The sequence below is a fragment of the Chiloscyllium plagiosum genome, chromosome 7 (assembly GCF_004010195.1).
Source record: "Chiloscyllium plagiosum isolate BGI_BamShark_2017 chromosome 7, ASM401019v2, whole genome shotgun sequence".
NCBI classification, from domain to species: Eukaryota; Metazoa; Chordata; class Chondrichthyes; order Orectolobiformes; family Hemiscylliidae; genus Chiloscyllium; species Chiloscyllium plagiosum.
This window is the reverse complement of record NC_057716.1, coordinates 117,112,449-117,136,293: the sequence shown is the minus strand read 5'-3', so window position 1 is coordinate 117,136,293 and position 23,845 is coordinate 117,112,449. Positions and strand designations below refer to the sequence as shown.

The 23,845-nt window shown below is 41.4% G+C and overlaps 1 protein-coding gene across 9 annotated transcripts in view; it reads left to right on the top strand.

Annotated features, from left to right (window-relative positions):
• Positions 1-23,845, top strand: part of dgkh (diacylglycerol kinase, eta) — a 566,607-nt gene that overhangs the window by 246,605 nt on the left and 296,157 nt on the right. The gene's annotated exons all lie outside the window — the stretch shown is intronic.

The window sequence follows — 23,845 nt, the reverse complement described above, 5'->3', positions numbered from 1 at the left end:
GGACATTGTGGAGTCAGACCCCAATATGATATGATATCACATGATATTTCGTGTGACATTTCAATGCAGGTTTGAGACACAGCAGTATTGTCCAAGGTGCAGCCCTTTGGATGGGTTAATAAACTGCTGCTTTGCCTGTATGTTCACATGATTCCAAAAGATTTTTTGGAATAATTTGAAGATAACAGGGCTTTTTCCAAGTATTGTGACCAACATTGCTACCTCAACTGAAAAATGCCACTGACAAAGTAGATTCATGAGTTCTCCATTTTATTTGCCATTATTTTACCAAAGTGGATTTGAATGAGCTCACCAATATCGTTTTCTGAGATGAAGTTAACTGTTCAGGTTCACACACGACTTATCTAAATGCACAAATTTCTGAACATAGCCGTTAGTTCATGTCTTTATGGAATAGAGATCTCACAGGCCATACGCTAAATTTTATCCCCCTCACTGTTCAGCTTTGAAGAAATTCTGTGCTGTGACATGTTGGAAGCCTGAATCATAAGGGCACAGTGAGCACCATAATGGAGCATCTGGGACCTGAGCGAACAACATGACAAAGAAGGATAAATAACCAGAGGAATGACTGAGGAGTGTGAATTAGAATTAACTCAGATGGGAAAGGAAGATTGGCTTATGGGAGGTGCAGGAACATTGAGATCTGGAGACATTTACCTGCAAGGTTTTGCAGGTGAAGTACAAGTTTTGCAGTTAATAAGGCACTTGGGATCCTGTGTTTTATAAATAGAGAGTACAAAAGGCAAGAAGTTATGCTGAGCTCAAATTGGGCCCTGCCTACAATAATGTGTCTAATTCTCAACACCACATTTAAGGGAGAAAGTGCAGGAGCAGTTTACTCAGACTGGTTTCTGGGATGAGGGAGACCATTGCCTGCACAGACTAGAGAGGTTTGAGTTGTTCTTTTTCGTGCAGAAAAGGCTAAGGAGATTTTGAGGAAGACATTTAAAATCATGAACGATTTAGATAGAATAAGTAAAGCAAAATTATTTCTGTTGTTTCTGAGGGGCTGCTAACTGAGTGCATAGATTTCCAAACATATGAATTAGGAGCAGTAGTGTCATTTTGCCCTTTTAAGCCTGTTCTGCCATTCAGTGGCTGATCATGATTGATCGTTTGTTGTTTCAAATTCCATATTCCCATTGAGATCCTGATAACCCTTTGATTCGCCTAACATGAATCTATCTACTTCTGACTTAAATATGTTTGATTCCTTTTTCACCGCCTTCTGAGGCAGTGAGTTTCAAAGTTGCACAACTCTCTGTAAGAAAATGATTTTCATCTTTGTCCTGAAAGGGAGACTCTTCATTTTAAAACAGTTCTCTTAGTTCTGGACTGACTCAGAAGCAGAAATGCTCTTTCCACATCCATCTTGTCTACACCTTTAAGGATCTTGTACATTTCAAACAAGCCACCCCTTAATTTATCTGAACTCCATTGGAAACAGGCTCAGCCCGCCTGATCTTTCCTTAAAGGATAGTCCACTCATTCCAGCTATAAATTCCATAAGCCTCCCCTGATTCATCTTTAACACGTTAACATCCTTCCTCAAATAGGTTTAAGTGTTTGGCAAGAATACCAAAGGCAACATGAGAGAAAAAAAACTTTCTTCTGTCATGTTAAAATCCTGATAATGGAAACATAAAGCAAAATAAACAAATTTGCTGAACGATCCACAAATGAAGAAAATTTCATCTTTTGTAACTTTTATTTTGGCATGAATCAGAACCAGTCAAGATTAAATAAGAATTAACATGCATCTAGAAAGATATACTTTTAAATATTCAATACAGAAAAGATAAATCTTGCACAACCATAAGTGCCCACATTACTTCACACAAACTATGTAGTTAACCAATCCCAACATCCTGTTGATTAATCATCCAAGATCGGTTAAGAATCTTAGCCCATAACAGCTTGGCACCTCCTTAGGTATAACATCATCAAAGAAGGACAAATCTCTGTCTCTAGGATTATGACGATGCTGACAATGTAGAATTTTCAGAATTCCTTTTCAATCAACATTCCAGTCTATTCATGATATGGTCACCTGTTTAGAAGAATGAAGTGGGACCTCATAGAAACATATAAATCCTGATGGGACTGGACAGGCTAGTTATGGGAAGAATGTTCTGAATGTTGGGGAAGTCCAGAACTAGGGGTCGCAGTCTAAGAATAAGGGGCAAACCGCTCGAGTGAGATGAGAAATAATTTCTTCACTCAGAGTTGTGAACCTATGGAATTCTCTACCACAGAAAGCTGTTGGGGCCAGTTTGCTAAGTAAATTTAAGAGGGAGCTGGACGGGCCCTTGTGGCTAAAGGGATCAAGGAATATGGAGAGAAAATGGGAGTGGGATGTTGAAATTGTATGATCAGTCATGATCATATTGAATGGTGATGCAGAGTTGATGGGCAGAATGGTCGACTCCTGCATGTATTTTCTATGTTTCTACGAAAACACTAAGCTCATGAGCATTTCCAACCTATCCATATAATTTCTAGGTTTTAGATCTTTATAATCAGATTTTCTGTCTCCATTTCTGTCAACCAGAACCATTGATCTCTGTCTGAGAGTGACTTGTTTTTCACATTCTGCATTGTTGGAGGGTCAAACTAACTTGCTTTAGGCTCTCTTCCATGTCTTCAGGTTTCCTTTCTGTCTGACCGCAAGACCTTTGTCTTCATTTCCTTCCTATTGGTACTGCTTCTCAGTCAAGTGTTACCATGTCACATGGACCATTTTTCTTCCTATTGAAGAAAATTACAATTGATCCTTTTACAATTGAACCAAACTGTTAAAAGCCCTCTACAAACACTCTCAAAATCAATTACAGAGTACACAGACATTATAAAGGAAGTACAAGTCATCTTTATGGACCTGCTTCCAGGTTAAAGGTTGGTACATCTGTGTGGGGCTAAAATTGGGAATGCACTACCTCATAGTATGATGAAAACACACTCATTAGTTATTTTCAAAACAATATTGGATAAATGGTGGAAGCAAACATTGCAGTGATGTGGGCGAGAGCAGGGAAGACACATTAACTTGATTATACTTCAGAAACAATCTGTTTGTGAAAATGGTGTTTAAACTGTTAGGAAGAGCCTCTTAACTTTCCATGTCATGCTTTATGGATACTTAAGATAGAACATCAGCAATTTTTTTCAACAAACAATAGAGGGCAGGTTGCTGTTCGTGTGCTGCAAATGTAACTAGTGGAGTTGACAAAGGAGAGCCAGTCGATGTGGTGTATTTGGATTTTCAGAAAGCATTTGACAAAGTTCTTGATAAGAGATTATTGTGTAAAATTAAAGTTCGTGGGTTTGGGAGAAGTGTTTTGAGAAAACTGTTTGGTCGAGAGTAAAATGAGTAGGAATTAATAGGCCCTTTTAAAATTGGCAGGAAGTAAATAGTGAGGCACCCTAACCGTTCACAATATTTATTAATGACTTGGATGAGGGTGCAAAATGTAACATCCCACAGTTTGCAAATGATACCAAGTTGGGTGGGAGGATGAACTGTGACAAGAATGCAGGATCCTCAGTATGATATTGACAGATTGGGTGCATGTTGAGAGTGTGTTGCTAGAAAAGCACAGTAGGTCAGGCAGCATCCAAGGAGCAGGAAAATTCGACATTTTGGGCAGGAGTACTTCATCAGGAATTAAGTTCCTAATGAAGGGCTTCGGCCCGAAACGTCGATTTTCCTGCTCCTTGGATGCTGCCTGACCTGCTGTGCGTTTCCAGCAACACACTCTCAACTCTGATCTCCAGCATCTGCAGACCTCACTGTCTCCAGGTTTGTTGAGTGGCCAAGCCTCATTCCTGATGAAGGGCTTATGCCTGAATCGTCGATTCCCCTGGGCAAGCAGGTGCAGTAGGCGGTAAAGAAAGCAAATGGTATGTAGGCCTTCATTGCAAGAGGTTTTGAGTATAGGAGCAGGAATGTGTTGTTGCAGTTATACAGGGTCATGGTGAGGCTACACCTAGAATACTGTGCCCAGTTTTGGTCTCCTTTTCTGAGGAAAGATGCTCTTGCTCTTGATAGAGTGCAGCGAAGGTTTACCAGGCTGAATCCAGGGATGGCGGGACTGACCTATGAGAAGAGATTGACTAGGTTAGGATTGTTTTCGCTGGAGCTCAGATGAATGTGGGGGGATCTCATGGAGACTTCTAAAATACTAACAGGACCAGACAGGACAGCTGCAGGGAGGATGTTTCTGATGGAGGTTGCATCCAGAACTAGGGGTCACATTCTGAGGGTTCGGGTGGGCCATTTAGGACGGAGATGAGGAGACCTTTCTCCACCCAAAGAGTGGTGAGCCTGTGGAATTCATTACCACAGGAAGTAGTTGATGCCAAAACATTGAATGTATTCAAGAGGTGGCTAGATATAGCACTTGGGGAAAATGGGATCAAAGGTTATGGGGAGAAAGCAAGATTAGGCTTCAGCCATGATAATGTGAATGGCGGAGCAGGCTCGAAGGGCTGAATGGCCTCCTCCTGCTCTTATCTTCCATGTTTTTCTGGTGGAAAGCTGTTAGTAAAGCAACAAGTTGTCAAAATTCACCTCAAGGTTCTGCTTCATTCCCCCCAGCGAACCTGGCTGCTTCATGCATTAATGAAGTCTAGCTTCATAAGCAGGCCACTATTGTACTGGCAAGATGTGGCCAACTGTGTCTTATTAAGCATTGGGTAAAAGAGTTAAACCATTCATTTCAGACACAAGTGTGTGTGTTTTGCTCATGTATATGTTTACCTGCCAACCCTCTTTGAATTTGGGAAGCATATTTAACCTAAATATTTTTTAACAAAGTTTTTCTTACCACGTCCATTTGAAGTTGGGCAGTCTGTCTGAAGCTATCACAGAGAAATTACCCAGACAATATGGAAAACTGCAGTATTAAAGTGAATATTCATGAGCTTTTGTGTTTTCTGTCCATTTGACAGGTCAGTTTTGTAGAACAAGTATGACACCGTTAATTTCTATAATTAAGACTGTAGCTCTTATGGGCAGGCTCTTGCCGAGTGTTGGAGATCTGGTCTGTCAACTGGAGAGCTGGTGAAAGAACCAATGCTGCCTTTCCCAGGGAAGGTAGCAGAACCACACAGTCACTGACGAAATCACTGGCAGACATTCTCTGGAACCACGACCTGTTCATGTTACGGGCATAAGCCCTTCAACAAGAATGAAGGGTTTATGCTGGAAATGTCAACTCTCCTGCTCCTCGGGTGCTGCCTGACCTGCTGTGCTTTTCCAGTGCCATACCTTTTGACTTTAACTCTCCAGCATCTGCAGTCCCCACTTTCTCCTGGAACTGGGACCTGGCAGGCCAATGTCCTGCCAAGCAAAAGATACAGCTAATCTGAAGACAGTAGCTCTTGTGCTCAGCAGCATCACTGACTGGGCAGACTCATTCTCCCAGGGCAATGTAGAGGACCCAAGACGAAGATTAGTGAGATGGGGTTGGAGGAGGGTTAAAAGCAAGACCAGAGGCGAGAGTCCCAGAGCACATCCCCTGCCCAGTGTCCAGTCTCCACAATCAGACTCTGATTGTTGTTGACCAAGGGATCATCCTTGTCTTTACCCTCTCTGATTCAGGAGGTGACAAGCTGTCCATAATAGCAGCTGTTGGGAATGCCATTTGGCAAAAGGTCTAGCTGTTTTGGGGTTAGACTCAGTGACTGCACGTTGTGGCTCCAGGTGGTCCTCAGCTGACCACATAAGGTCCTCAATTTGTAGTGGAATGAAAAGGTCAAACATAATATTTCTCTGCCCGGAACCTTTGAAGCTTGGTTCCAGTGGAGGCGAGAAATGGTGGGCTTTGACTGTACAACCAACCTGCTCACATCCTGTAAACAATTTTAAAAGCTGTTTCAAGAAAAAGAGACCATGATGTGGAGATGCTGGTGTTTGACTGCGATGGACAAAATCAGAAGTCACACAACACCAGGTTATAGTCCAAAAGGTTTATTTAAAAATCACAAGCTTTCAGAGCGCTGTTGCTTTATTCGGTGAAAAGATGTAGTGATATTGTTGCAGGGCCAGTAATCAGAATCTCAAGCCAATGCTCTAGGAACATGAGTTTTCACCATGGCAGATGCTGCACTTTGGATGAAGTAAAATCTGGAATTAACAAGCTAACCTAATGGCGATCATTAGGTTCCTGTCATTTGATATAAAAAAAACCAGTCTGGTTCACTATTGTCCTTCAAAGAAGGAAATCTGCCATCTGGTCTGCATGTGACTTTGGACCCTTAGTAATGTGGTTTCTCTTAAGTACCCTCTGGGAAATTAGGAATGAGCCAAAAAAAATTGTTCTAGACAGGGATGCGTACATCCCATGAATGAATAAAAAAAATTAACAATCCAAAGACACATCACAGTGTAGCATGGAATTAGAGAAGTCTTATTGTTTCAAGGCCAGTATTTAGCATGAATCAAATAAAGGCACACAAGGCATGTTTCCCTAAGACAAAGAAACATTCAAAAGTATGAGCAAGTCAGGAAGCATCTGGACAGGGAGTTGTTCTCTCCAAGGTATTGCTGATGTGTTGAGTGCTTTCGAGTATTTTCTGTTCTTGCTTCAGGTTTCCAGAACCTACCACATTTTGCTTTGTTTACAGTATATTTCCCTGCTCAGCTGAACATTCACTTCCCTGTGGAAAATGAATATTCCAGGAAGGCAGATGACTTTTAGAAAAAAACAAATTCTTGGGAGTTGACTGTAGCTGGACCAGTATTAATTACCCATCATTAAATGTCCTTGAAATGGTAGTGGTGAGCTTTCACCTTGAACCGATGCAGTCCATATGCTGGAGGTGGATCCAAAATGTCATTAGGTGGGGAATATCAGATTTTCATCCAGTGACAATGAAAGGTTATGGTATTTCTAAGTCATGACGGTGAGTGGCTTGGGGGGAATCATGCTTTCCGGGTGGTGGAGGTCACAGATTTTAGAAGGTACTGTCAAATTAGCTGTCCAGAATTATGGTAGTGCATCTTGTGGATAGTATGCACTGTGTGCCTTTTGAAGGGAGAGAATAGGTTGCCAATCAAACAGGCTGCTTTGCCTGTGATCATTGTTGAGCTACTGGAGTTGCACTCATCCATTGAAGTGAAGAGTATTCCATCACATCCCTGACCTGTGCCCTGTAGCACAATGGATAAGCATTGGGGAGACAAGGATTAAGTTATCCACTTCAGAATTCCAAGCCTCTGACCTGTTCTTTTAGCCACAATTTATGTGACTGATGCAGTTCAAGCTCAGCTCACTGGTAACCTCCAGGATATTGATAGACATGATTCAGTAATGGTAATCCCTTTGAATATCAAGACGCAATGGATAGATTCTCTGGAGATGGTCATTGTCCTGACACATGTAGAATGAATGCTAATTGCTATGAAGAGACCTTGTTGGCATCTAGATCTTGGGAATATGAACATGAGTGGCTTTAGTATCTGAAGAGTTGCAAATGATGGTGAACACTCTGCAATCTTCAGGGAACATCTCCACTTCTGACCTCATTGATAAAACACAGTGGTAGGTCCCTACCTCTGGACCATGAGGCCTGGATTCAAGTCGGCTGTGTAATAACATCTCTGAACAAATTAATTGGAAAAATAGGGGAACATCCAGTTTGCATTCCTTTTTATAAAACTGGCTGAGTTGATGTTTTGGATGTAATTTCTGTAAAATGTGCACTGTTGTGATTTTATCAGCAATTTATTCAGTCTGTGGAGAAGCAATCAAGTAGATGGAAATGAGGCAATTGTAGCCAATCATCATGCACTTACAATAATGATATTTTAATGTTGGACATGCAGATAACAAGCTATTTAACTAGTATAATTGTCAGTATGTTTGTTTATTCTCTCTGGAATGAACAATTACAGTTGATAAGTGATATTCCTGATGCACCAAGAGGACTGAGAGTTCATGTGGGAATTTTATCGTGCTTGCTCAAGAATGGTTTAATAAACGTGGTATATTTTTAACATTAATAGCAGTTCCATCAGCTTATTTTGCACAGCAAAGTAAAAATACTGCATAAAGTTCCATGTTAATGATTCTAATTTTCTAGGATGTTTTGGAGAAACAGTGAAGGGTAATATGTCGTTTGAGAGCTCTATCCTCATCAGGGATAGAGCTTTAAGATTGCTGGAGAAAATCACAAGGTCTGGCAGCATGTGTGAAGAGAAAACAGCATTAATGTTTTGATTAAAATGTTAATGCTGTTTTACTGTCACAGGTGCTGCCAGACCTGCTGAGTTTCTCCATTAATTTCTGTTTTGTTTGTTTCTAATCTCCAGCATCTGCACTTTGCTTTAATTTAGAGATTTATGATGTTTTACAAAGATCAGACGGACCAAGGCAAGATGTAATGCTTTAAAAAATCCTTGCCCTTAATTGCCTTTAACTAGGAACACCTCCAAGCCAAAAAGGATATAAGGCAAAGAAATAGATCAATTGGGAAGAGGGGTTTGAAGAGGAATGAGCTACGAGTGATAAGTGGTATGTGAAAAAAAGCTCATCACTGCATAACCATTGAGCTTTGATTGGTATGTCTATTTGACCATTGGCTCCTGGACCTGTTTCAGCTTGTTATAATAGATTGAAAGAAAAAGTTACCTTCAGAAGGCTTTAAGTATTAGTTAGCTGATACATTAGCTTTAGAAACCTTCTTATTTGTTTAACCTGTTGGACTATAACCTGTTGGACTATAACCTGGTGTTGTGTGATTTTTAGCTTTGTACACCCCAGTCCAACACCGGCATCTCCGAATCATTCTTATTTGTTGTTCTTGTAGCTTTTAAATGACTTTTTTTTGCTGTCACCTCATTCTTTTTTGCAGCAAAAGAAGAGATTAGACCTGTTCTTTTAGCCACAGTATTTATACTAATGGTGCAACGTTTTAATTTGTACGGGATTTTATCATGAAGTGAACATTGCTTTGTTAGAATTCTTGCAGTTCCCAGCTTGTGTATGCATAATGTTGATGTAACTAGTTGAAAATTTTTATCCATGTCTTGTGTGAAATCACATTTGGTTTTTGGCGAAGCATCTCTTGATTCTCAGCTTTGTTTTCAGGTGCCCTTCATTATTGCTTTTCTCCTGCAGCCCTACCTACACTTCTGTTTGAGATCTTAGTACTCCTTTCGTTTGTTTGAGTGATTTATTGTTGCATGTATTGAAATACAGTGAAAAGTGTTGTAGTGCGTACTGTACAGACATATAAAGTGTATCAGGGTGGTGGAACTGAGTGTAGAATACAGTGTTACAGCTGCAGGAAATGTGCAGAGAAAGAGAGAATGGTCAGAATTAACATTTGAGAGGTCCATTCAAAAGTCTGATAAGAGTGGAAAAGAAGCTGTTCTTGAATCTATTCGTACGTATATTCAAACTTTTATATCTTCTGCCTGACGGAAGAGGGTAGAAGAGAGTATAACCAGGGTGGGAGGGATCTTTGATTATGTTGGTTGTTGTCCTGTTGCAGTGGGAAGTAAACAATGGATAAAAGGCTGGTTTGTGTGATGGACTGGGCTTTATTCACAACTCACTGTAATTTCTTGCTGCCTTGGGAAGAGCAGTTGCCCAACAATGCTGTGATGCATTCGGACAGGATGCTTTCTATGGTGAATCTATAAAAATTGGTGAGAGTACTTGTGGACATTGCCGAATTTCCTTAGCCTCCTGAGGAAGTAGTGATGCTGTTGTGCTTTCTTGACTGTCGCATTGACATGGGGGGGGAGCCAGGTGTCGTGTTGAGTCGCGTTTAGTTGTGGCTTTTTGGGATCTGATTTTAATTTCTTCATCTTTGGCAACTTTGTCTTCAACTGACAAGATGCAATATTTTGTCATTTTTAAAATCCGCTTTCCTGCCCTCTTCATAATATTATGAGGGGCATACATAAGGTGAATCGTCAAAATCTTTTCCACAGAATGGGGGAATTCAAACTAGAGGGCATGAGTTTAAGATGAGAGGGGAAAGATTTAAAAGGGACCTGAGGGGCAACTTTTTCACATACAGAGTGGTGCGTATATGGAACAAGCTGCCAGAGGATGTGGCAGAGGTGAATATAATTAGAACATCTAAAAGACATTTGGCAGGTACCTTGAGAGGAAACGTTTGGAGGGGTCAAGATCAAATGCAGACAAATTGGACTCATTTAGTTTAGGACACCTGGTCAGCATGGACAAGTTGGACCAAAGGGTCTGTTTCTGTGCTGTATGAGTCTATGACTCATATCTCTCTTCCCTGAGCCTCCCTCTCTTTTTAAGACACCAACTAAAACCTACCTCATTGACCTATCTTTTGTCATCTACCCTGATGTCTCCTTGTGTGGTTGGTGTCAAATTATGTTTGATAACACTCCTGTGAAAATCCCTGTGGATGGCTTTTGGGGTATGCAAGTGCAGGTTGTTTAACGGACTGAGGAGGGTATGAACTTAATCCCAAATTAAATTTGCATATCCTTGGTAAATGATGAGATATGCCTGGCCCACACCTCCTTGTTTTAATGAATGTTTGCCTAAGATTAAAATGAAGCTTACCTCTGAAAATGTAATGGAAGCATTTGGTTCCTTGCTAACGTTTCATGGTGCTGTTGACATGAGCAATCTAATTTCTGGGACCAGAATACCTTTTGTTACTTTCCATCTGTATAACCATCTGGCTGTCAATGAATAAAAACATACAGCTGAAAATGTAAAAACTCACTTAATTAGATTTAGCAGGATTGATTCAAACTCTCCGCTCATCAAGGACTGGTCATGTTTATTTTACAGCCAAGTATTTGAATGCACTTTGAAATGAATTCTGGCAAATGAATTGTTCCAAAAGTCTGCATTAGTTGAAGCATCAGCTGAGGCACAGTGGCTAAGACTTTCACTTGAGTCAGAATATTATAAATTCAGGTTTGACTGCATAGATTTGAACACAAGTCATATTCAGATACAGCAAGAGAAGTCAAACAGAATGATTTTTCTTGTCGAGAGAATAAAACATAGAAGTAGGTATAATTTGTTACTGTTGTATAGGACATTAATGAGACCACCTCTGGAGTACAGTGTATAGTTTTGGTCTCCTTAATTAAGAAAGGCAGTCTATTCTAATATAGCACGATTGTTTCTTACCTGTGCGATCCCATGTTATAAGAAAATTGCGTCATAGCAGCACCATTTAATAGGAATCGTTTTATAACCAATTCAGGTAAGGAAAGTTAGCATTCTACAAAAAATGGTCTGAATTCTTCAATTGCGTTATAGCCAATTCGCATTGAAGAAATATGCATTAGAGCAGAACCGACTGTAATGTAAATTCACTGGAGGACATTTAGAGAAGGTTCACTCAGTTAATTCTTGGAATTTCTGTGTGTGTGTGGGAAGGTGATGCTGAGAGGTTGGACTGACTGGGCCTGTTCAACTGTACTTTCAAAAAATGTAAGGTTACCTTGTTGAGACACACAGGATCCTGAAGGGATTGTACAGTATGGACGCTGAAAAGCTGCTTCCCATTGTGGGAGAGGAGAGAACTCGGGGAGACAGACTAAAAATAAAGAGGTTGCTAATTAACATGACAATGAGGAGAATTTGTTTCCCTGAAAGTCATGAATCTTTGGAAACTCTCTTTGTCAAGGAGTGATCGAGGCTGGGCCACTTTGTCGTAATGGTAGATAACCATTGACTTGTAAGTCAAGAATCTATCAGCAATAGGCTGGAATGTGGACTTGAGGCCATATATTAGGTCAGCCAGCATGTTATTGAGTGGTAGAGCAAGCTCAAAGGGTCAAATGGTTTACTCCTGCTCTGAGTCCTCTGTTCCTAAGTAATTATATTTTAGGTTAACAATTTAGGGCAGTACTGAGGAAACACTGCATTTTCTAAGATGCTGTATTTAGATGAGATACTAAACTGAGTTCACATTTGGCCTCTTGGGTTACATAGAAAGATCTGATGGCAGAAGTACACAGATGTTTTTCTGGTGTCCTGAGCAATAAATATATCTTCACTTGCATTTGTGAAAAACAGATAATGTGCTGTTCATCTCATTGTAGTTTGTGGGACATCGATGCGTTGGAATTGGCTGCTGCATATCCTGCATTACTGCAAAGAGTGTGTTTTCTGTCCTTAATTGCATCAAAAGCACTTCGGGACATACTAAGGTCAAGAAAGACACTGTATAAATAAATGCATGTTCTTTCATTCTGTTTAATTTTAGAACAAAATACTGAGTTAGTTTAATATTGTCTTCAATTTTACAAGATATATTTTGAACTACAGAATCTAGGTCTATGATCAGCTATATCATTAGGGTATATCAGTCTGTGCATGGCATACCTCAACCAACAGTGCTGGAAGATGGTTTCTTGATGAATCTGGAGGCATGGTGTTGCTATTAAGCAATTATGGGCGGCACGGTGGCACAGTGGTTAGCACTGCTGCCTCACAGCGCCAGAGACCTGGGTTCAATTCCCACCTCAGGCGACTGACTGTGTGGAGTTTGCACGTTCTCCCCGTGTCTGCGTGGGTTTCCTCCCACAGTCCAAAGATGTGCAGGTCAGGTGATTTGGCCAAGCTAAATTGCCCGTAGTGTTAGGTGCAGGGGTAAATGTAGGGGTATGGGTGGGTTGCGCTTCGGCAGGTCGGTGTGGACTTGTTGAGCCGAAAGGCCTGTTTCCACACTGTAATGTAATCTAGTCTAATCAATTCCAGAAATTAGAGCAAATTCTCAGTCTTAGGAAATGGATGCTAGGAGGACATCACAGAAGTCAAGAGTAGGAAACGCTGCAGGAAAATTTTTCTTTCTTCTAAGATAGTCCCTCAGAGTTGAGGATGTCTTGTTTTCATTCCGGTTGGATGAATAATGCCACATGGAGGTCAGATGGTGTTTGAAGTGTTGGGTAGATGGAGGCTCGTGTGCTCCCTCTCATATCCTGACTTTATGTTTTCAGCTAAGTTTCTCGATGTGTACAGTGCCTTCCTGACTGAACCTTCTCTATTTTGGCTGGTCACAAGTCAGGTGAGGATGTTTGATTTCTTCAGAGAGAATTTAGGACATGCCTAAAGTACTCAGGAGTGTATTAGCTAGAAGGGGAGGTTGCATCTACTTGGATTGTTTTCACTAAAGCGTTAGAAGCTTCAGGGCGACCTGCTAGAAGTATATAAAATTAGGAGAGTCATGGATGTGGTGGATAGTTGGAGTGTCGAGTACAAGGGGGCATAGGTTTAAGGTGAAGGGATATAAAGTTTAAGGGAGATGTGTGAGGCAAGATTTTAGACACAGAGTGGTAGATTCCTGGAACATGCCTGGAGGTGGTAGAAGCAGATACGATAGCAATGTTTAAGAGGCCTTTAGACAAAAACATGAACAGGCAGGGAATAGAGGGATACGGACCTTGTGCATACAGATGGGATTAGGTTACAATGGTTGGCATGGTAGACACAGACCTGGTAGAGCAGAGGGCCTGCTCCTGTGCTGGATTGTTTGCTGTTCTATTTTGATGCTGACTCTCCTCTTGGGAGTCTTCTTCCACAATCGACTTCTGAATAAAGAAGATTTTTGGGAGTGTGATGCAGGTACATGGCAAGCATGATAATCACAGCACGCTATAAACAGTGCTTATAATGTTAATGCTGACCCAAACTAACCCCTGCAAGCTTTATGGAAAATTGATTCAGAGTCACAGGTGGAGATACTGAGAAGGGCAAACAGTGTTGGTCAGAGTTAGAGGTTTTAAGGAAAAAGAAGTGGATGTAAATTCACAGCCTCCAGTGGTCCAAAAGGAAGGAGGATGAATTGGAGGATTTGGGAGCATGGATAATGTGGCGATTGGCCTGTTTGATTACTGACCAAAAATCATAGGAGCAGAAGTAGGGTTTTCAGTCCACTGAGTCTGCTCTGCCCTTTGATGACACCATGTCTGATCTGATTATCTTCAACTCCACTTTACTGCCTATTCCTTCTCACCCTAATTGATTAAAAGTCAAGTCTGTCTCAGCCTTGAATATACTTAATGACCCAGACTTAACAGGCTCCTGAAGTAAAGAATTCCATACATTGACTACCTCTGAGAAGAAATTCCTTCTCATCTCTGTTTTAAGTGTGCAATCCCTTATTCTGAGATTATGTCCTCTGATCCTCGATTTTCCTTTCTCCATCTATCCTGTTAATCCCTTTGGAATCTTGGCATGTTTCAATAAGGTTGCCTCTCATTCTTCTGTATTCCATTGAGTACAGGCCCAGTCCACTCCATCGCTCCTTCTATTCCTGGTAAAAGGTAAAGATAAAATTTCAGAGGACCACAGGACTGCTGTCTCATTAGAGACAACTAGTGGCTGTTTAACTTAAGGATCTTCACACCTCAGGCAAAGAGAGAGGTTGAGGAAAGAGTCTTTCATGATGATGACCTCAGCTGGTGCAGGAATTGGACCCGCACTGTTGGCATAACTTTACATTGCACACCAGCAGTCCAACCAACTGAGCAAACCATACCTGCTATCACCTTAGTGAATGGTCTTTGAAATTCCTCCAATGCCAGTATATCTTTATCGGATAAAGGACCATGACTGTTCAAAGTATTCCAACTGTGGTCTGACTATAGTTTTAGAAAAACCTCACTATGTTTATATTCAATCCATTTGAAATAAAGGCCATCATTCCATTTCTGTTACCTATTACCTGTTGACTCTGGATGCTAGTTTTTTTGTGCTTCATGGACAAGGATTCCAAAATCGCTCTGATTTGTAGCTTTTTGTGTTTTCCTCAGTTTGAATAATATTCAGCTCCTCTGTTCTTTCAAAGTGCATAACCTCGCATTTCCCCATATTATATTAGATCTGCCAAATATTTTCCCACTCGCTTTAACCTGTCTATATCCCTCTGCAGACTCTGTGTCTATCCTCAGCACTTCGCTTCTCACCTATATTTGTGTTACCTGTAAACTTCACTAGAGTACATTCACTTTCTTCATTCAAGTCATGATATATATTGTCAGTATTTGTGCCCCAGCACTGATCCCTGTGGTACACCGTTTGTTCCCAGTTGCCATCCTAAAAATGCCCACCCCAATCATCCCAACTCTCTCTTCCATGATATTATACTGCTTCCAACCTAATGACTAAAGGTCAGGAGTACATATAATCTGGGAAATGAATGGAGATGGATACAGTTATAATATGGAGGTTGGTCTGCTTGATAATGGAGAAGGATATAGAGATGGGAAGTAGCAAGAACAAGAAAAGATGGAAGCAGAAAGATGCGAATTTCATGTTTCATATCTTTGCGACTGGGAGCCAACAGAGGCCAGAAACGAGGGGAAAATGAGACATTGCAAAAAAATGGGCTCTTGACAGCAAAATATTGCAGCACTATTAGGATAGTGAAGAAAGCGTTTGGTATGCTTTCCTTTATTGGTCAGAGTATTGAGTACAGGAGTTGGGAGGTCATGTTATGGCTGTACAGGACATTGGTTAGGCCACTGTTGGAATATTGTGTGCAATTCTGGTCTCCTTCCTATCGGAAAGATGTTGTGAAACTTGAAAGGGTTCAGAAAAGATTGACAAGGATGTTGCCATGGTTGGAGGATCTGAGCTACAGGGAGCGGCTGAACAGGCTGGGGCTGTTTTCCGTGGAGCTTCGGAGGCTGAGGGGTGACCTTATAGAGGTTTACAAAATCATGAGGGGTATGGATAGGATAAATAGACAAAGTCTTTTCCTTGGGGTGGGGGGAGTCCAGAACTAGCGAGCATAGGTTTAGGGTGAGAGGGGAAAAATATAAAAGTGACCTAAGGGGCAACTTTTTCACGCAGAGGGTGGTACATGTATGGAATGAGCTGCCAGAAGATGTGGTGGAGGCTGGTACAATTGCAACATTGAAGAGGCATTTGGATGAGTATATGAATAGGAAGGTTTGGAGTGATATGGGCCGGGTGCTGGCAGGTGGGACTAGATTGGGTTGGGATATCTGGTCGGCATGGACCAGATTGGACCGAACATCTGGTTGGACCGAAGGGTCTGTTTCCGTGCTGTACATCTCCATGACTCTGAGACTCCAAAAACTTCATGTTGTAGCTGCATGGAACTTTAGTTAAGCCACATTGGAATATTATGTACAGTTCTCGCTACCACACTTGCAGAAGGGTGTGGAGGCTTTGGAGGGGGTACAGAAATGGTTTACTCGGATTTGGAGGGTATTAGGTATTTGGGGAGATTGGTCAAATTTGGTTTGAATGTCAAAGGGTGAGGAGTGACCTGATAGAAGTTTACAAAATAGATAGTCAGAGTGTTTTTCCAGGGTAAAATTGTCAATTACTACGTTTAAGGAAAAAGGGTTAAAGTTTAAAGGAGATGTGAGAGGTAGATTTTTTCGCTAGAGGGTGGTAAATGCCTGGAATGTGCTAGTTGTGGAGGCGGATCCAATAGCAATGTATAAAGAGGCAACTTGACAGATATATGAATAGCAGGGATTGGTGGGATATGGACAGCATAAAGGCAAAAAGGTTTTAATTTAGAAGCACATCATGTGTCGGCACAGTCTTGGTGGGCTGAAGGGCCTGTTCCTGTGCTCAACTGTTCTTTGTTCTATTCTGGTTGAATTGACCTCGTTGGAGGTTGGAGGTGCTGAGAGTGTCAGTCTGAGTCATTGAGTGTGAAGGTATTGTTTGCCTGAATGGGGTTTTTGTGGTGGTCAAGCTGAGATTGGAATGGAAGTAGACCATATTATAATGTTAAAATGCGATGGTCTTTGTGATGAGGAGAATATGGGACCAGGAGCTATAGTCAGGAGTGTTGAGTTTCTGGATGGGTTAACAGTATCCAGCAGGTGCTCAGGGCATAGAGCCAATTAGAGAGTATTTCAAAGCAATGTGTTGCGCCAGCCACATAGTGTTGTTCAACTCTTATATCTAGCAAAAGAACTGTGAGTTGATTCTTAATAATAGTAAAACAATAATATTTATTTATTTAACACAATTAATACAATCACCACAAAATGCACTAACAATTTACACTACAAATCTATCTGTGCTTTAACTTAACTCTGGATGATCATATAACACTACGTGATGATGTTGTCTAGTCTCCTCCTGATGATTTCAGGAGTGTCCTCTTGGTGGTTATTTTTGAATTACCAGTCTCCAGTTACCATTGGAGTTACCGTTCCTGAGAATGGTATTGCAGCAATTCTTCTATTCCAAAGTCTTCGTGCCCTTTTGAGAGGTTATCTTGAGTGTCCACCGATAGATCCATCAGGCTCGATCACCCTGATCGATTGGACTCAACTAGGCATTGTTATGTTGACGGCAAGGTGATCCTTAGACCTCTATTCCTGGAGGTACTAGGTGCTCGTTGCTTCCTCCAAATAAGGGTGTGAGGCACCTCCATGTCTGGTACACAACTTGGTGTTTCCGATTGTCCCGAGAGTGACATTCCACTGAACCATTCAAACCCAAATTCGGGTGTGTAGTGTAGAGTCTGCAGCTGCCAGGTTTGTTTGCAAACTGTCTGTTGGTAGCTGCAGCCTGTCTGGATTCCGCAGCATGTAGATTAGCACAGACACTTTGGTCAAGGCTGGATTCCATTTCTCAGCATGCTTTAATCATTGTTCATTTTTTTGTAACTCCCATCGTAAGTTCATTATTTTGAGTGGCCAGTCCGGCCACAAATGCATTAGGCTAGAGTTCGGGTTAGCATTAGAAATGACAGCATCTATGCCAATGCATTAAAAAAGCAAAATGAATCTCAGTTCAGTTTTCTTTAAGACAGTGTTGTCTTGTCACTTGGACTAGCTTTTGCAGTTTGTTTTTGAAAGTTTCTAAAAATAAATGTTATCATTAATGTTGCATTATTGGCTTGAGTCAAGATGTTTTCATGTATCCAATGAAACAGAGAGGAAATATCAATGTTAAATGTTTACTTTTGTTACTATCTAAATGTCTTTTAAGTGAAAGAAAACCAATCAATTGAAGCAGGAAATTGTAGAGTGTTGTATGATTTAGTTTATATTGATATTTATTTTCTGTCACCAGCTTTTTAGCTACCAGAAAATGTCCATTTTCTGAATTTGGTAGTGTCCACTTGTAAGTTAAGTTGTAAATGTTGGTCCAACTCCACTGATACAGCTTTAAGAACATAGTTGCTTCCTATATGTTGAATGGCTGTTTCTGAGGGATAGGGAAATATGTCACATGGTTAAAAATAGTAATAAATAAGCTTTTGAACAGAGTGCACAGTCTCAGTCTTGGTTCTGTTCGCACTTTTGGCTAAATTAAAAGACCATGAGAAGCAGGTGGGGTTGGCTTTTTCCTTAACCGACCTTCGTCCATTCCATGATGTCCTCTGTAATAATGCCTCCTGAGTATTATCACATTGGTAAATGGTCATAAGAGGTTGGAGGTGCTGCTGGTATTTTGATAAGTTTTCACAACGCATTTCTGGACTGTGCATACTGTAGCCACTGTAAACATACCTTTCAATCGTCCTGCTTGGACCCATTAACAATTTCAGAGCAAGTAGGACTTGAACTCTGGTCTCAATGCAGCTACCAATGTTTGTTGTGGAAGGGATAGATATTGATTAGGTACCTGCGACGCTGACCATCTTTGGTCCTTGATAGCATCAATGTTCTTCAGGATTCATCCTCTAATCAATGAGTGTTTGGTCATAAACTGGCTTTAGCTTTGTAAAAGGCAGTAAGGCTTTCTGCTGTCTGGAAGGTATACTATTTGTCACAGACTTCTTCATGAACCCCTGCTCTGGTGATTGAATCAGAGTTTTAGTTCAACTTGGATTTTGAGACATATTTTAATGGAAAAAATATACTTTATTTATAAAAAAAAAAAATAATTATGTACATACACAGTTACTGCAGCAATTCTGTATAGTCTTTGCACATGAAGAACAAACAAACATTGGAATTTGGCATTCCCAGCAGTTCCAAAAAAACCCAAAACATTTATTTCTTATGCTGGACAGTATTTACATATATTTGAGACACCAAGAGGTTCTGATAACTGAACAGACCTCCACCTTAGTTTGTCAGAAAGACCTTGGACAGTGGTCTTTCCCCTCTGCCCCTTTGTGGCAGCCGCCCCAAGCTTTAGTGCATCCCTCAGCATGTGGTCTTGGACCACTCGCTTGAGGTCAACTCTTTACATTGGAAGACCAACAATGTTTTGGGCAGACCAAAAGGTGTCTTTCACTGAGTTGATGATTTTCGAGGTACGGTCAATGTTTGTTTGTTTTGGTGTGCGTCCCAGAGCTGTTGCGATGAACCTCAACGAAATGCATCTCTCTTCACACCTTCTTCCAGTTCCAGAAGAAGATGTGTGACAATCTCTTTGTCAGCACAGCCACTTTGAGGGTAGCATCCAATGGCTCATGGAAACTGGGCAGTGCCTTTCTCTCTACATCATAGTGCTTGTTGGAAAGTTCTGGCGATGAGGCATTCTGTTCAGGGAGTCATGTGACAGATCTACCCTCTCCTTTTCCCGCCAAGTCTCAAGAATGCTACATGCTGACCATTGGCTGATGCACTTGTGGTAAAAGGTGTTTTTCTTTACCACTAAGGACAGCTGACATGGGCCAGTCCAACGACTTGGTGCGTTCTGCAGTGTCAAGGCTAGATCCATCCTCCTCCATGCTGTGAAGAACTTCAGTATATAGTGACACTTAGTGTTTGCATACTGAGGGTCTAACACAGCTTGATGAAGCTGCACACAAAGGTGACCATCAAGATGAGGGCGGTGTTGGGAACGTTTACACCCTCCCTACACGCCATCCAGAGCTTGTACATGTACGTTGTCCAGATGTTGTATCTGCGGACATGGTCCATTTTAGACCTCCAGATGAAGTGGATAATAGCTAGAGCCCCAGCCTATTCAGCCATTCCCCACAACCAGACTCTCCAGTCCCAGCAACATCTTTGTAAATCTTGATATCTGTAATTTTTAAATAGCTTTAACATTTCATAACAAGAATTGATTTAAGTATGCAAAAAATGATTGTACTGAATGCTTATAGTATTCACACTGCTGTGAATGACATATCTTTAAATTTTTAAGCTTTGTTTGGTTCATCCACGCTAAGTTCTCTGGTTATATTCAACTGCGGAACTTACAGTCCACAGCCCTTCATTAAGTGATCAGAAGACAGAAGGATGGGAGGGGATTTCTCAACTGAGTAATGTGCTGAGTGTATCGCTTGGAGATACACCAGAATTGAGTTTTGATGCAACTTTAGTTTCACTCCTTGGAAATGGATTTAGGACAGTTCAGGGAGGGAACAAGTCATCTTGGCTGAAGGTTTAGTTTGTGAAACGTCCGAGCCAGGGGAGCTTGGTTATGATCTCATTGAATGGCAGAGAAGGCTGAGGAGACCTACCCCTATTTCTTATGTTCCTAGGAAAATCCTGTGACCAAACTGTAATTATTCTTTTGCTGATGGAAAGTTTTATTAGGGTATTCTGAGATTGGTATGAATGGAATTTCCATGAGGGAAATGGGGGAGTTGGAAATGGGTCAGAGCTGGGCAGTGCAGTGTAGTCTTTGCCATAGCCTCTGTATCCAGCACTGGCCAATGCACTCACTCCCATTCTCATTCACTTACCCACCGGGAGCTGCTGCTGTCCACCACCCTGGCACTCCGCTGGATGGGACTAAGGATTTCCTCCTGCATGATGGCCTCCTGTTTTCTTTCTGCATCAATTGGATCTGGGTCCTCGTCCTATTGTGTGTGCTTGAACTGCTTGGTGTCTGTCCATCTCTCTGCAGTTGGCAACAGATTCCAGTTCCCAACCACATCTCAGACTTGAAATTGCTGTAGCTTGAGCCCATCAATCAATGTTCGCAGAAATTGCTGAAAAAGCTCAGTAGAACTGGACCAGAAACATTAACTCTGATTTCTCTCCACAGATGCTGCCAGAGCTGCTGAGCTTTTCCAGCAATTTTTGCTTTTGTTTCTGATTTACAGCATCCACACTTGGTTTTTAAACAGTATTCACACCTCTGGCTGGATGCACCTCCTTCCTGTTAATGGAATTCAAGTTGGTTTCATAGCTGCTCCCTATGTGTATGTGCTAAGCAATCAATGTTTCCCTTAACCTTACTCAATTAAGGTTTCAACAAAAAAAAGAGTTAAGCAGTCTTAACAATGTGATTGACAAGTCATGAGCACCTTACATGACATACCAGCAGAGGATGGGCCTGCTAGTTGGTTGATGTCTGAATGTAAGCCTCGCCTTTTCTTTTGACTTAAAATTTAAAAGCAATCTGTTTTGATAAGAGTACCCCAGTTTTATAAATTGTATCCTAGGCTGCTGTGGGAGACGTGGGAAGAAATTACAGGAGCCCACTTCCAAATTTGCAAATGGTCTCTGGCCACAGAGGAGTGGAGGAGAGTTAATATCATTTACATTGTACAAGAAGTATGGTAGCGATAGACCAAGGAACTATGGACCAGCAAATCTAACAATGGTGGTGGGGAAAGTATTTGAGGAAATAGTGAAGCAGAAAGTAGATTTCCATTTAGAAAGGCTAAGTTTGATCAGGGATAGTTAATGTGGCTTTGTCAGAGGGAGATCATGCCTATCAAATCTCGTGGAATCTTTTGTGGAGGTGACTGAGTGTTTCCGTGAAGGTAGGGCAGTTGACATTGTTTTGTATGGATTTTGGCAGCCTTTCACAAGGTCTCACATGGGATAGTGATAAAGAAAGGAAAATGTCATGAGATCCAGGGTAACTTGGCATGTTGGATCCAAATTAGGAAACAGAGGGTAGTGATAGACAGGCTGCTTGTGTAACTGAAGTCCAGCAACAGTGTACCACCTGGGTCAGTGATGACTCCCTTTTATTGTTTGTGATATTTATAAATTATGTTGACGAGAATGTGGGAGAGATGATAAGTCAGTTTGCAGATGACTGGGCAGGTGGTTAACAGTGAGGATGAGAATGTTAGGTTATAGGAGGATATAAACGCATTGGCCATATGGGCAGATGAATGACAGGTGGAATTTATCTCTGAACAGCGTAAGGTGATGACGTTTGGAAGAAGGAGCAAGATGAGGGAGTACAGAGGGATCTTGGGGTGCATGTTCATAGATCCCTAAAGGTGACAAGACAGGTTAATAAGGTAGTTAAAAAGGCATATGTCACACTTACTTTTATCAGCTGTGGCGTAGATCAGGAGAGCAGGAGGCCATGCTGGAGCTGTATAGAATTTTTGGTTAGGCTACAGCAGAAGTATAGTTCTGGTTATCACCCTACAGGAAGGTGAGGAGTACACTGGCAGGGGTCCAAAGGACATTCACCAGGATTTTGTCTGGGATGGAGCATTTCAGCTTTAAAAGAGGCTGGATAAGCTCAGGTTGTTTTGTTTGGAGCAGAGAAGGTTGAGATAGGACCTGGTAAGATTGAGAGGAATTGAAAGGGTGGATAGACATCAGCAATACCCGTTATTTGAAGGGTAAATAACAAGAGGGGACTTTTTTTTAAATAAAGGGCAGGTGGTTTAGAAGGGATTTGGGGAAATTCTTCTTTCACCCAGACGATGTTGGAAGTTTGGAATGTCCTGCCTCGGGGTGGTTAAGGTAGGAAACCTCATAATCTTTAAAAAATACTTGGATGAGGACTTGAAGTGTCATAATGTTCAAGGCTATAGACATCACGTGGGAAATTGAGACTAGTGTACGAAGTAGTATGTTTTTGACAGTGCACGCTCGATGGGCTGAAGACCTCCTCTGTACTTATGATTCTGTAAAAGTTTTGGTTGACTCTCCAGGTATTGCTTTAATAGGTGTGAACTGGAATGTATGGAATGGTTAAAATAAAGGAGATTCAGAAGGGCTGCAAATAGAGCATTGGAAAATCCAGCAGATATCTGTTGGGCACCAGGATACTTAGTGAAAATATGAGTGATTTGGAGATGCTGGTTTTGGACTGTGGCAATACTCTGAAAGGTCGTGCTTCCAAATAAACCTGTTGGACTATAACTTGGGTGTCGTGTGATTTTTAACTGAAAATAAGAGTGACACATCTGTTCACATCAGCGGCAATGAATAACTCTTGCAGGCTGCTGAATGTGAGACTAGATAATTGACTGAAGGTTACAGAAATGTGAACTGGTGTTGAGTCAGCCTCCCAATCTTGTTAAGATAAACAGTTATTTTCAATCTATAAAAATACTACCTTCCCAAGTCAATTGTTATCACAGACTGTTCTGCAGTTATTTACAGTGCAGCGAGAATTAATGTTCTCTTCTAGACTGACACAGCCTTTGGGTCAGTTGCCATCAGACATTCTCATGACATGAGACGATGGAAGGAGAAAGTGAGAACTGTAGATGCTGGAGATCAGAGTCAAAAAGTGTGGTGCTGGAAAAGCACAGTAAGTCAGGCAGCATCCAAGGAACAGGAGAATCAGGAACACATTCCTGATGAAGGGCTTATGCCCAAAACGTCGATTCTCTAGCTCCTAGGGTGCTGCCTGACCTGCTGTGCTTTTCCAGCGCTGCACTAGAACATAGAACATAGAAGAATATAGCGCAGTACAGGCCCTTCGGCCCTCGATGTTGCGCCGATCCAAGCCCACCTAACCTACACTAGCCCACTATCCTCCATATGCCTATCCAATGCCCGCTTAAATGCCCATAATGAGGGTTCATACCCCGGATTTCGTCTAGCATGTGTTCAGAAGGCATTTCCCGTGGGGACGGAATCTCCTTACAATACATTTCATCTGATTTATAAATTCATGCAACAGTCAGCATGCTTTCCACAGACCAATCAAAAACATGCACTTATTTTATGGTTATCGATATCCAATCA